At 39.2% G+C, this 13,032-nt stretch overlaps 1 protein-coding gene across 6 annotated transcripts in view; it reads left to right on the top strand.

Moving 5' to 3' along the window:
* Positions 1–13,032, top strand: part of SHANK2 (SH3 and multiple ankyrin repeat domains 2) — a 354,395-nt gene that overhangs the window by 11,872 nt on the left and 329,491 nt on the right. The window contains exon 1 of one of the 6 annotated variants that reach the window (XM_080594523.1): positions 7,028–7,169. The exons of 4 other annotated variants lie outside the window; for them this stretch is intronic. The gene's annotated coding sequence lies outside the window, so the exon portion shown is untranslated. Of the gene's footprint in view, positions 1–7,027; positions 7,170–7,422; positions 8,172–13,032 lie in introns of those variants that run through there. One more of the 6 variants, XM_080594524.1, reaches the window with a different exon arrangement.

The following is a 13,032-nucleotide window of genomic DNA, read 5'->3' on the forward strand; positions in this document are numbered from 1 at the left end:
GGTCATGATGGAACATGTTGCCCCAAGGTTCAGTCAGTGAAGTCTGCTCTAAGTAATGTAATTAAGGTGTTTGTTTCTTTGTAAGGTGTTTTGGTTTAGTTGCTGTGATGAAAAGAGAGTGCAGTGGTCTTAAAAAAAAAAAAAAAAAAAAGAAAAAAAAAGGAAAAAAAAAAGAGTACAGTGTTTTAGTGGCCTAAAAACAATTGTTTCTAATCTCTTGAAAAAGTTTTAAATAAACATGTTTCAAAACCAGTGAAGATAAAACTCTGTGTAGGCTGTTGATAGCTACATAGATTGGGAACCTTTTCCCTTTTGTTTATTATTGCATTCCATGCCACGGTAATGACAATAATCCTAAAATCACGCATCAGTAATGCACAAGATTTGTCTGTAGTTCATTTAAACTCAAGATCAGAGAACAAAAGAAGAGCTTCTGCTGACTTTTAGTTCTACCAAAGTAAATGTTATTTTTGTTCTACTGACACATTCCTGAAAAGAAGTTACAAACAAAATTAGGTTGGTTCATTATAGGACTTGAGAAAAAGTATTATGGCAAAAGAAATACAGAAGTTAGATTTTACTTTCAGTCTTATCCGGTCCCTTCACATCCACTTTGTCCCTTGCCAGGAAAAATTCTTTAACCTCTTTGTGTTTTATTTCTTATTTACTTGGTTGCATTCCAGAGTTGCTGTGGAGATTGCTGTTGTAAATGTCATTGGTGGCCGTGTGATAAGGAGAGTGTAACTTACCAAAGGCTTCAGTAAAAGGTTTCTCCCTCTCTCAACAGAAATTTAACATGCAGTTGAAAGTAGAGGCTGTAAAACTTTCAATCTGGGCAAGTATGGGAAAGAGGAAGGCAGGGCAGCTGTCACTGAGCTGGGCGGTGTGCATGGAAAGAGCAAGGCGGGTGTACCTGCAAGACCATCCTGGAGCTAGGGGAGCCAAATAGAAGTGAAGTCAAACATTATTATCCTGTGACCTTTCTGAGCTTCTTCTGAGCCAAGTTGTGCAGGAAGAAAGGGAGTATGTATCTATACTACACTTAAATTGGACCTGGGTATAGGGATTGTCATCAGCAGTGGCTGTCCTATGATAAGCAGCAATTCAAATCTGTCATAAATATATCCGTCATTTTAGCACTAAAGAGAGGTGATCAGTCTCCTAATGGAGGCCTATAGAGAGAGGGAATTAGGTTATGTAGGTTTGAAATGATGGGGATAATAATATACTTGGGATTTGAGAGAAGTATAGGCAAAACCACAAAAGTCACATCTTTGCATGTATCTGTATCATAAAACTCCATCATATGTGTGCAGCTGTTTGGTCCATCAACAGCAGAAGGCCTTGCAGGGGTGTTAATAACACTGTTTAAAGCAGGTAACTCTGAATTCCTGATGTTATAGCCTGCCTGCTCACCAGCTGTCACACCAACAGCTCAGGTGCTCCTGCACTGGATATGCTGTGGGGGGAAAAGAAAGGGGCAGGGAAGGGAAGCTACTGTAAAATATTGTGAGACTGTAAAGCTTGTGAATCTGGGCTCTAACTGATACACGTGTGAGCAGGTAGTGCATTACTCTATCTTGCACAAATGGTGGCTCAGGTATAATCAGTTGCTGTTTGTAGCTGACTCAAAGAAGTTCCTTACTGGTAGTTTTTAGTATGCTTTTTCCATATACTTCCTATACTATCCATGGATATATTTTTATACTGTAGTATACACGTATATTTTTTGGATAATGGAGTTCCAAAACTGGTGCCACAGGCAGGCGTGGGAGTAGACAGTACCATCAAGTTCAAAATGGGATTAGATAAATTCATGGACTGCAGTTCATGTGCAGATGCTAACTGGACTGGACAGGGATATGCCCTCTAACATCCCTCCTACGATTTTGGGTTCTCACAGGCTCAGAGGGGGAAGATGACAGGTGGTAACCAGGTTTACTCGAGTTTCCTCTTGTCATTGTCAGAGGCAGGATACTGGGCTAAATAATTGTTGTGCTGACCACAGGCTCATTTTTTTTTTTTTTTTACTTTTTCTCTAAATATTGTCTCATTAGAGAGGACAAAGAACAAATGTCCTAGAGAGGTTATTTCTCTTGCTTGGATTTATTAAGCAAGACTTGCTGGATCAGATATAATATACATCTTAGAGGCAAGATAAGTTACCAACTGAGCATGCATTCAAAGGGACTTTGGGGTCATTGAGACACTCTAGCCTATTCAGCCCCATCTCTGTTGTGTATATATACATATATATATGTGTATGTGCATATTTATTTTTGCTATATATAATATTTAGTAGTAGTTGCATTACTTGTCATTGCAAAAGAATCCATCCTGACTTCTATGTATTTTCTTCTAGTTTTTCAGCTGATAGTTAATGAAATGCTTCTCATTTTTTTATTGTTGTACATGGCTAGTCACCTGTAGCATCAGATTTTACTCTTGTTCATTAGCAGGGCAGCTAATTAGTTAAGACATAATGGAAAAGGCAAGCCTCAGTCCTACGGCAACTTGTATGCATTCACTAAGGGTTTGTCATCAAGAATCTTTTCACTAATAAAACAATGATCGTTTGATCATTGTGATCGTTGTAAATTGCAGATATCAGGAGATATACATTAAAAATGGCTATTAAACAGCCACTTCCAAGGCACTTTCCAAGAAAATGAACATCATAAAAAAATAACTTCTGCTAAAACTGGTTAGAATGTGTGACTTGTTTGAGGCCTGGTAGATAATTCATTTAGCAATATGCTGAATGCCAGTGTTATTTTCTAGTAGCTGCAGTTATCTTGGGGGTGACCAGTAGATTGAAAAATTTTGTAGTGTCAGGTTTATAGCTTGTGACTACTGAGAAAAAGCTTGAAGGGTAGCTGAAATGCCAAGGGTGTATGCGAAGCTTCTAATAAAGGTAAGAGCTGGCCCTTCTTGGAAAGGTGTAAAAAGATTTCCACTAATGCTGTCTAACTGTAGGACTGGGTTAAACTAAGAGCGCTGGATCCACCTCAGCTTTGCAGTCCTCTGCTCAGCATGGCAAGGAAATCTGGCCAGCTCTGGCAACAAGAATACTGCCAGCATGATGTTTATTGGAAGACAACTGGGGAGAACAAAATCTAAAATTTTCTTTTATCTATGAAATAACAGGTCAACGTACAGATGAGTAGCAAATTTTCAAAGCATCTACTTAGGAGCTGTAAAAGAAAACCTTAATAAGGAAATAGTTTCCCCATTAGTTACTGAATTATTGGGGAAACTCAGTAACCTGTTAGTTGAAAACATTACAATTCAGATGGGACTTTTACTGTTTTAAAGCTATTCAAAATATTGTTTGCAAATTGAATGATAGATAATAAGCATAATCATCCAGTTTACTAATTATGATGTTAATATGTCATTATCGTCTGATTTTCATAGCACTTAGTGATGATACTTAATTCAGGTTGCTTACTATTGTGTTTACATTTATTGGTACCAATGAGGCACACAAGATCCTCGTGATTTTTAAATCTGAAGATTTTTCTGAAAAATATTGCTATACTCGCAGCCCTTATTGTTTTTCTCCACCATATCTTTTACTTGCTTTTCTGTTTCCTACTAATAATTAATGAAGTAATTAAAATTTCCAACCCCGTAATATCCATGCAAGTGTCCTATGAAATTTATGTTCAGAGAGTGTTCTCTGTACTCCTTTTTAGGGCCATATTAATTTCTTCCACTTTGTCTGTGGTGGGTATTATTATTTAAATCTTTCAAAATACCTATAAGTATACTGATGTGACTCATTGGAGTTGAGCTACTGTGTAGCTAACATCTGTGCCCATCGCACTGCTGGAGTGAAGGTGAAGTGGTGGTGGGAGTTGGACAGAGAGACACAGAGAAGACTTGGCAGCACAAGGTATGGCCAAACTGGACCGGGGAAGGTGGGACTGTTAATATGGTACCAAAATAGACCTTGGAGCAGATTGCCTTGGATAAGTTAGTCTCATGATTTTGCCATAATGCTCATTTTACCTCTCCCAGTTGAAGCTGTATCCCATAATCTTACTGAGGCAGTGATGTGGTATCTTCAGAAGGATTCTGAAGGGTTTGTGCTCCAGGATTGCGTTCATGGAACCTGTGCTGAATGTGGGTGACCAGCAGCATCCTGTGGCAGAGTTTGTCAGCTTCACGCTGTGTTGTGGCATGGACCACTTTGCTGTCTGTTTTGGGTTTGCAAGATTCATTTGCTGTTTCTTAGTCCTTTTATTAGGGGAGGTAGTACTCTTTTTGATTTCTCCAGGCACTCATAATGGTATACCCTTCTCAGTAAACTTTCCCTGGGCTTGAAAAGTTGTAATTTCTTGTTGTTGTTATGTGCGTGCCAGCTGGTCAGTTATTCCTGCATCTTTTTTTAGTTCCACCCTAACCCTTTCGGGACTGGGAGGAAGCACAAGGAGACGGGAAGAAATGACAGAATCTGCATTTCATGGATTGATAATGTGGTTTACTACCTTTTATTTTGTTATTTATTTATTTCCTAATATTCTGGTTATTCTTGTGAATGTGGCATGTAAAGCTGACATTTGCAAAGTACTGTCTTTCTTGAATGGTAGTAATTAGCTCAATTTTCATTTTTGTATGCGTAGAACTGTTTTTGACCATGTCATTTTATATTTATCAACTTCATATTTGTTCTGCCATTTTCTTACCCGGTCATCACTTTCCCCTGCTGCTCCCTGCAGCCAGATTCTGTCCTCCCTTCAGACTTCTCCTAGATCTTGTTGAACGTTAAGATGGAAACACTCTGAAAGTGAGCCAAGTTTTACTACTGCATATAGCTCTGTGGACAGTGATTCCTTGCCTGTAGGAAGTACGACCCAGTGCTGTCCCTTGGAGGAAGAGCTCTCCTGGGACTTCCCCAGGCTGGTTCAGAGAGCTCAGGCTGCTCAGATCTTATTCTCTGGATTATTGTTGGCAGTGGCTTTTACAGTGATTTTGTGCTCCCTGCTTTTCTTTTTTTTTATTTTCTCCATGAAGCCTGCAAAGCAAACACAGTCATCTAGAGATTAAAGAGTTGCTTAATGGAAGCCATATACATTTTTCAGCAAATGAGCCTTTTTGTATTTCACACGCACAAATGCGCTCTTCACAGTTCCAAATACTTTTTTTTTTTTTCTTTCTTTTTAAGTCTGTGGTGTGCCTTGGAGGTGTAGCTTGGGTCGGGGTGACACTGTGCAATGTTAGCTTTGCTTAATTCCCGACAGACGTACACCTTGTATTTTCACTTGGGGGGGAAGGGGACGTCTGGTTCTGTTTAAGATTGCATTTTAATGAGAATACTCTGTTTCTCAGGGTAAAGATCATTTAAACAGAGCTTACAGCCATGTGCATATGAATATTTGCATTCACTTAACAGGCTACATGGCCATATACTACTTTGGGGCATATCAGCATTTATTTTTTCTGCATGGAAGGTCAGTTCTCCATATAGCAATCTACATATTTGTAGAGCTGATTTAGTGATCTGTAGTAGCCAAGTACCTTTTTATAGGTGTATATGACCTTTTCTATACCTGATTTGTTTTTGATATATTTTCATAGTATTATATTATTTCATTGTATTTATGAAGATAAACAAATTTGTGGATAACAACACTGGTCACATGAACAGTAAATGGGCAAATCTGCCTATCTGCATATGGGCAGATAAAAGCAGGGAAGGGAACAAGCTGTGAATAGAAGAAGCATATGACAAAATGCTGCCTGACCCATATTTGAAAATTAGGGGAAACTGTAAGTGCTTTCTTTAATTGTATTTATGATTTCTATTAAAAAAAAAATTCCCCATGAAAATAATAGCTGATGTTCTGTGCAGTGCATCCTTAATGGAATGGCCCAACAAATAAACCAATTGATGCCTGGTGTAACCTTGTTTACTGTAATATGTTATATGAGCAAGGAATGTATACCCATGGCTCAGATACTTCGTTGGTCCATGTAGTTCTAGTAATGTGCTAAATACCTGTATGGGGATTCAGAGCAGTGACAACACTTTTCACTATTCCGCAGAACAGATGGTAGCAGACCTTAAATGCAGTACTTTGATCATGGTTGGGCCAAGGCGTTGCAAAAACCAATAAGTCTAATCTTACTGAATACTCTTCAATGTACATAGAGCTAATCCCACTTAGGCAGTTCAAAACGTTCACTTGAGTGTTATCTGCTATGGTTACCTGCTATACCTACTTACTCTCTTTTGTCTTGTTCATTGTAAACCACATTCATCTCGTTACAAGGTTTGTGTTAAGAAAACGTAGGTATTGCTATGTATTTCTATTTCCTTTAAATACTGCTAGTATGATATAAACTTGTTTATTTCTTCTTAGAATGGAAAACGTTTTTCTTAACCAAATTTTTAACCCTACCACCAAATACAAACCATCGTGTCTGCTCTTGCACCAGCCTAAACTCACTGCCAGTAAACTGAACGGGCATGGGGATGGGTTATTGGACTCACTCACCCCTCTGGAGCTGCCAGAAAGCTGCATAATGGACCTCTGGGCAGCCCCGCTCTCCTTGCACCACACTTGGCCACAGCTCTGGTTTCTCCTCTTGTCATTACTCCCCATTTCATCTCACTTTACTTACCATGTAGCTCAGCCAGGAAAGTTAATAAAATCCTGTCTTTTGCAAACATTCCTGTCTTTAAGAGAAGGATGAAGGAACAAAGGCTACAGGTGTCCACAGTGGTTTGTGATTTGTAACTGGGGGAAATCTCTCCTTCCTGTTGTCACAACGGTAACAAATGTTTCCACAACAGAGTGATGGTTGTTTAGACGGTACATGTAAATAAAAAGGAACCACCCGGACTACTGAAAGCATGACAGATACGGTGCTCTCCTAACTTGAGTACATAAAAGCTGTTTCTTTCTTTTAGATAATCATAGTCTGTTGATTTCATTCACTTCTTGAACAAATTGTTTCTTCTTGGTCAACAGTTAACAATCAATAGGCTTTCCTTTGAGTTTAGACTCAAAGTCCAGTTACACATACAAGTAGCAATTGGGTGCAAGTGCTTGTGTGAATCTAAGTTTCGAAGTGTTTCATCTCATAGAACAAAAGTTGAAATTTGGCAATTTTGACTTTATTGACACATCAGATGAATTACATGAAAAGTTACATCCAAGGTGAGCATCTTCTGGTTTTTTGAAAGGCTTTTATTATTTATTGTTTATTGTGGATTTTGCAGTATTTGGGAAATGAAATAATTATGAGCCATGAACTGAGGATTACATTTTTTTCTTTCGTCCTTGATTGCTTATGATTTGCAGTAATACTTATTACTTTAATTATTTTATGTTTAGATAAGCATAGGAAGGAGGTATTTTTTTCTGTGACTGAACTTTTTTTTTTTTTTTTTTTTTTAACCTCCTACAAATAGGTAGCAAAAATGCAGCATTCAGTTCTGGTCGTTCTTTTATTATCATTATCTAAGAATTTAAGCTGCCTGAAATAAGTTATTCTTTATATGGCATGGCTTTCCTAGTAACCTGAGTCTCCTTACATTTATGTTTAGGGTTGGAAAAAATCATTTTAGAAGTCTGAAACATAGGCATTGAATAGTTTACACAGAAGCTGTTAGCAAGGCCTCCAGATTTTTATGGGGTGGAGAAGGTCTGTTGGCAGCATACTTTTTATTCGTGATCTTGACTTTAATGTTCAGCTAGAATATTGCATATATTGCAGATGTTTTAGTGGCTGTGGACTGTCACTTAACAAAATGCCAGAGAAAAAAATTGCTTCCCGTGGTCTTTTCCTGAGTTCTCCTTAGCTGATGACATACTCACAGCTGTCAAGAATAATTGTTATGGGTTCAACCTCACTCTGCTTCAGGTCGTTGTCAGTCCACCTGTGTGTATGTGACACAACTGCTATTTGAGTATCTTGCAAACTCTTCTGATCCTGACTCCTCTGTGTTTTCCCTAGAGAGACCTTTTTAATGAAGGTTATATTGGGCTAAATAATATATTAGAGAAGCCAGCAGCCATGAGTGGTATACTCTGAATTCGTGGCTGTCCCACTTTATAATGCAAAGAGGAGGAGGGAAATCTAGTAAGCGGCTGCCCTAAGGGTTCCTGCTGTAGTTCCTGTACTTGGGAAACCTCTGGTGTCAAGCAGCACAATGACAGGTCAGATTAGAAGTGCAGTGTGACTGTTTGGGCAGCAGTACTGCCCAGAAGTGTTTTCTGTTTGAGTAGGATTTTTGCCTGGTATGGTGCTTGTCCTATTTAAAGACCCTGACTATGTTTTCTGCTTAAAAGTGGGGACTGTTGTTATGGCAGACCTGAATCCTGCCTAAATCACATTCAGCTTATTTTGAGATAGTGAAGTTTGAAACTTCTCAGGTTACAATAGATTTATATCTACTCATGCCGAGTAAACTCTGAGACTCAGGTTTCAGACGTCAAGTATGTAGATTCTGTCTCTTGCTATCACAAGAAGCCTTTTGCCTTGTGCTCACACTGTAGCTCCACAGACCCCATTGGCTTCTAAATGCAAGCGGTCATGAACTTCTGGCCAGCTGTGCCCAGCGTGCATGGCCACAAAGCAGAGGCCAAGTGTGTCCCTGAGCTTCAGCAAGGGATTAGCATACACTATTAACTTCACCCATGCACTACTCCTGCATTATGTATGACTTTTTGTGTTAGAGAATGAGGTGTTTGGAGATCTGCAGTTCGCATGCAGGTCAGAGCTATTAAGTGAGGTCTACCAACTGCTCAATTTGCTAAATATTTTAGGAACGGATTTAATAAGGACCAGTAAAATGAAGTCAACCTTTGCACCTTGTCCTCCCCTCTTCTCCAAGTGCAGGGAGTTAGAAGTTTGATGCCTGGGTGAGCAGGGATGACTTGGGGGGGGGGGAGGTCTCTTGTTAACATCTGCTTTGCACCAACTTGGGACATCTCTGATTTTGTGCTAATCTGCCTCATCTTAATATGTCGTGTTGCCCAAATTCCCAGTGTTGCTTTTTCTTTTATCTGATAAAAAATGTAGAAGAGGCAATGTGTGGGACCGTGGAGGTTCTCTGCATCTTAAGCGTAAATGAAATTAATAGTATGTTTATATTACCTGTATTTGGACAGAAAGTAAACTTATTTTTGCTGCTAGCGTGAACGTGCTGCCATAGATTGCGAATGATCTGAACCCAGAAATCATGTGACATTTTTGAAGACCATTCCCTGCTACCACAAAAACTGTGAGCATTGAAGCCATTATAGTTGGGCAGCTGAGGAAAAAAGATTAGAGTAGTCAAGCACAACAAAAAGAGAGTCACAAATATGTGAATTCATTCCAGTAAGTATTCAAGCAGCTGTAGACTTCATATTTAGTTCTAAAAAGGTCCATGTGGAGTATTTTCTGTTCTGAGTTTTAAATATATGCCCAAATATGGTCTCTTCTAATGAATAAAATAACTATTTTTCCACGTCCTTGAACTGCTTTCCTGATTCTATTCGCATTTCAACCCTGCGAACAGACTTCCTTTGTTTGCTCTGGCAGTATATAGTGGCAGAATTGGACAACAGGAGTCTCTCAAAATCTCAGGTAGCTCTTCCCTTGCTACATTCATTTTTCAGCTTGCTACTTTCTTCTCTGGAGCTAGAATCAGATCAGGTTTGCTTATTCAGTCTCCCTCATGCAGCGTTTGAATCCATCATGTGCCAGAGATGCAAGCCTTGGCTACCAGTACACTCCGGTATCTGAGCTCTCAATTTAACATGGAAAAAACGTGGAGAATTCAGTGTGTGTTTGGGGCCTATTAGTATTAAGGACATCTGGGAGTCTCTGTATTACTAGACTAATGGACTGCCTGCAGTCTTACTGTGCCTTCAGCTCTCTATAAATTACATGAATGTACTGTTAAAGCAGCAGTTAGCGCTTTCATCTAGCGTAGCTGGACTGCTTTAGCCATTTTTTAAACCAGGTGAAGTTTTCTGTATTCCTGTGAACTCTTCTGGTATTCACATTCTGAAGACATTCACTCAAGCTTGCTGAAGGCCTCATGTATAAATTGCCTTTGACAGAAGCTGCTGGTAACATAAGCTTTGGTGCAGATAAAGGGATCTTCACTGTTGATGACACACAGATATTTTTGTGTATGTGAATGTAGAGGAGGAACACTTAGCATGCTACGATAGTATTAAGATTGCAAGGGCTGCTTTTGTTTGGAAAAAATAATGATAAATTTGTGATAAGTCTCATTCTAAATTGTATTAATTAAAACACGCTGATCCTGGAGCTGAGTGCTCCCAGATGCTTCATTTTTGAGTGTTTCCATATAACCATTCTCTGTGCCATCTTCATAAATTCACTGAGACGGATATTTCTGTATGGCCATGCAGACAGCTGTGCAGAGAAGCTGGCTGGTCAGCTGGGAGCCAGGGCAGAGCCAGAAACTGGGGCTACTCTGGCATTGAATTTGTGCCAAGAGGTTAAGCACAAATATTCACTCAAGTTTGCCAATATGGTTTTATGATCTTTGGTTGGCTTGTGTTTGTGTGAGCCAGAATACTGGCAGAATAAATGCATGTTTGTATGCTGAGCAGTGTTTGGACGTGCTTTATCTAGTCAGTAACTGAATTTACTTGAACTTTGCTCTTCAGCTAAAAACGTGCACTTTCCAAAGTGAGCACCTAAGCACAGAGAAATGCCCACAAACAAAGTTATCTCCCTGTATAGATGATTCATTAAATGCACATATTATAATAGAAAAAAGGGGATGTAGAAATCTTGACGCTTTCATTCTGCTAGTTATACAAATACTGGAACATTTCTAATCTGAAAACTTGTCAGATTGGGGGAAGGTTTGACTTGCATCCTTTTGGGAATGGTTGGCATCCTGGCCAACCTGCCTGGGGAAAGGAGCAGTGTTTAGCAGGGCAGCAAGTCCTATAAATACTGCATGGCTGCAGCTCCCTGAACCAGGGTACTGCTGCCACACTGTACAGTGTGGAAACATCAGACAGATCTCCTTCCTGCATGGCGCCGTAGATGTCACCAGCCATAGTGTTTGTCTCAGCTTTTTGGAGTTATGGCTTGGTGCTTTTTAGGTTGATTTGATGAGGAAGATGGCTTATGTGGCTGGGCTGCCAATCTTTTCTCTCCTCCTTGATCCTCCCCTGCTACTTTCCAATGGCTTTTGAATATTTTGCTGAACTTCGGCTAATTTGTTTAAAGGAACAGATATCTCTTAAGGTGTTCCTGCAAATGCTATGAAAATTGGTGATTAAGTATTGGAGAGACCCACATTAGTGCTTCCACAGACGGAAAGGCGTGAGGTCAGCAGCTCCTGTCCTGCATTGTGCGTCACCTGGGGGATAATACTTGGTCCCTTGCCCAGCCAGGCATGAAGGCAACATCTGGAAGAGAAACCTGTTGCAGTAGGAAGTGCTGGGGATGTGAGAGTAACCTGGGATTTTTTGGCACAGAGAATTATTTAGGGGTGCGCCAGATATGCTCTGAGGGTAGAAAGAGAAGCTTCTGCTTTACCGATCCTGGGCTGGAGGGGAGGAAAAACAAGATCTGAAGGGAGCTTGGTCATTTTTGTCTGCATGTGAGTGTTAAGAGGTGTGTTCTGCAGGAAGAGAAGAAAACAGTTGCTTAATTTTGCAACGGTGGTGTCTTCATCCACTGTGTAACCTCACCCAACCTCATTAAGAAGCCTGCATTGGCACCATTTAATTTGTTTTCTATAAATCTGCAGTATACAAATACTCTAATTTAAAGACCTTTCCCTAACTCTTTGCAGACTGCTGTTTTTCATGTTGATTTTCTTATCCTTAGATGTAGCATTAGAGATTACTGTGAGAAGTAAATTAACAGCCCAGATACAAGTAATGGAGCCATGTTCCTGGGTCATTTTTGTAAACAGAAGGATTCGGACTCCATACAGAAAAAACTGCTGCAATTCTCGTTTCCTCCATAGGAAGTGCAAAAATTCCCTTCATTGAATTTCCTTAGATTTTATTTTCTGTGGGGTATTTAGTAGCAGAATACTTAATATTTATATTGGTTTTGTTACGTTCTATAACAACAAAGTCCCAAAATATTTTCTTAAGCTTCAGACTATTGCTTTACACCTTTACTAAATCCTACCAATGTCTATCCAGAATTGACCAAATTATAAGTCTCTCATAAAAAACTACAAAGCCAATTTTTGGAATATGTTGAGCAGATGTGTCATCATTGGTAAGCAATTTTGGAAGGATTCATTTGTGATGGACATTTTCCAGTTCCAGGTGATTCTTTATCCTCTGTCTCTAGATCCATATAGAAACTGAAAGCTGCCATGTATAAGAGATGGTTCAAAAGTGGAAGCATGATTAAGAAACCTGTTAGATTAGTTGATTTTGTTTTGCTTTTAACCTGCAGATACCTTCCCTTCCATGGATTCTGGTTTTTGCCTTCTGAGAAACAGCTAGTGATCCTTCGTTCCTTACATTCCCTATGACATTCATGATCGTGGAGATCATGTTTATATCTCTGACTCTGAAAATGCTGGGTCTACTAGGTTTCAACTCAAAAGCAGCTTACTTAGTACAAAATATTTAAATGGCTTTTGCTGTTGCTATAAGATAGTTGTGCAGAGTTATGCAGGTGCTGGAGACACATTTGTAAATATTTTCTGCCTTCTTGAAACTTTTTGAATAGGTTTTGTTTCAGTAAAATTTGTCAAAATCTATCTTCATTTAAAATAAAGAACATGCAGTCCAATGGTGTTCACATAATTATCCCTGAGAATTTCTGGTTTCACTTATGGTAATGTTCTGTACTTCTTCTGGAGCTACATAATTGGTTTATATTTCTCTTGTGGCTAATTGAGAGTGCCTGTTTGGACCTCTTAGTGTAACAGGTGTAATATAATCTAATATTATTTTTTGATGGAGTACCATGCAGCAGAGTATGTTACCAAAAAGTTAAAGAAAAAAGTTTGTCAAACTCGCTTTCTCAATGTAGAAGTCTGTTTTTTTCCCTTCCACTTATACCTGTAAA

This window comes from Anser brachyrhynchus (assembly GCF_964034855.1).
Source record: "Anser brachyrhynchus genome assembly, chromosome: 5".
Lineage (NCBI taxonomy): Eukaryota > Metazoa > Chordata > Aves > Anseriformes > Anatidae > Anser > Anser brachyrhynchus.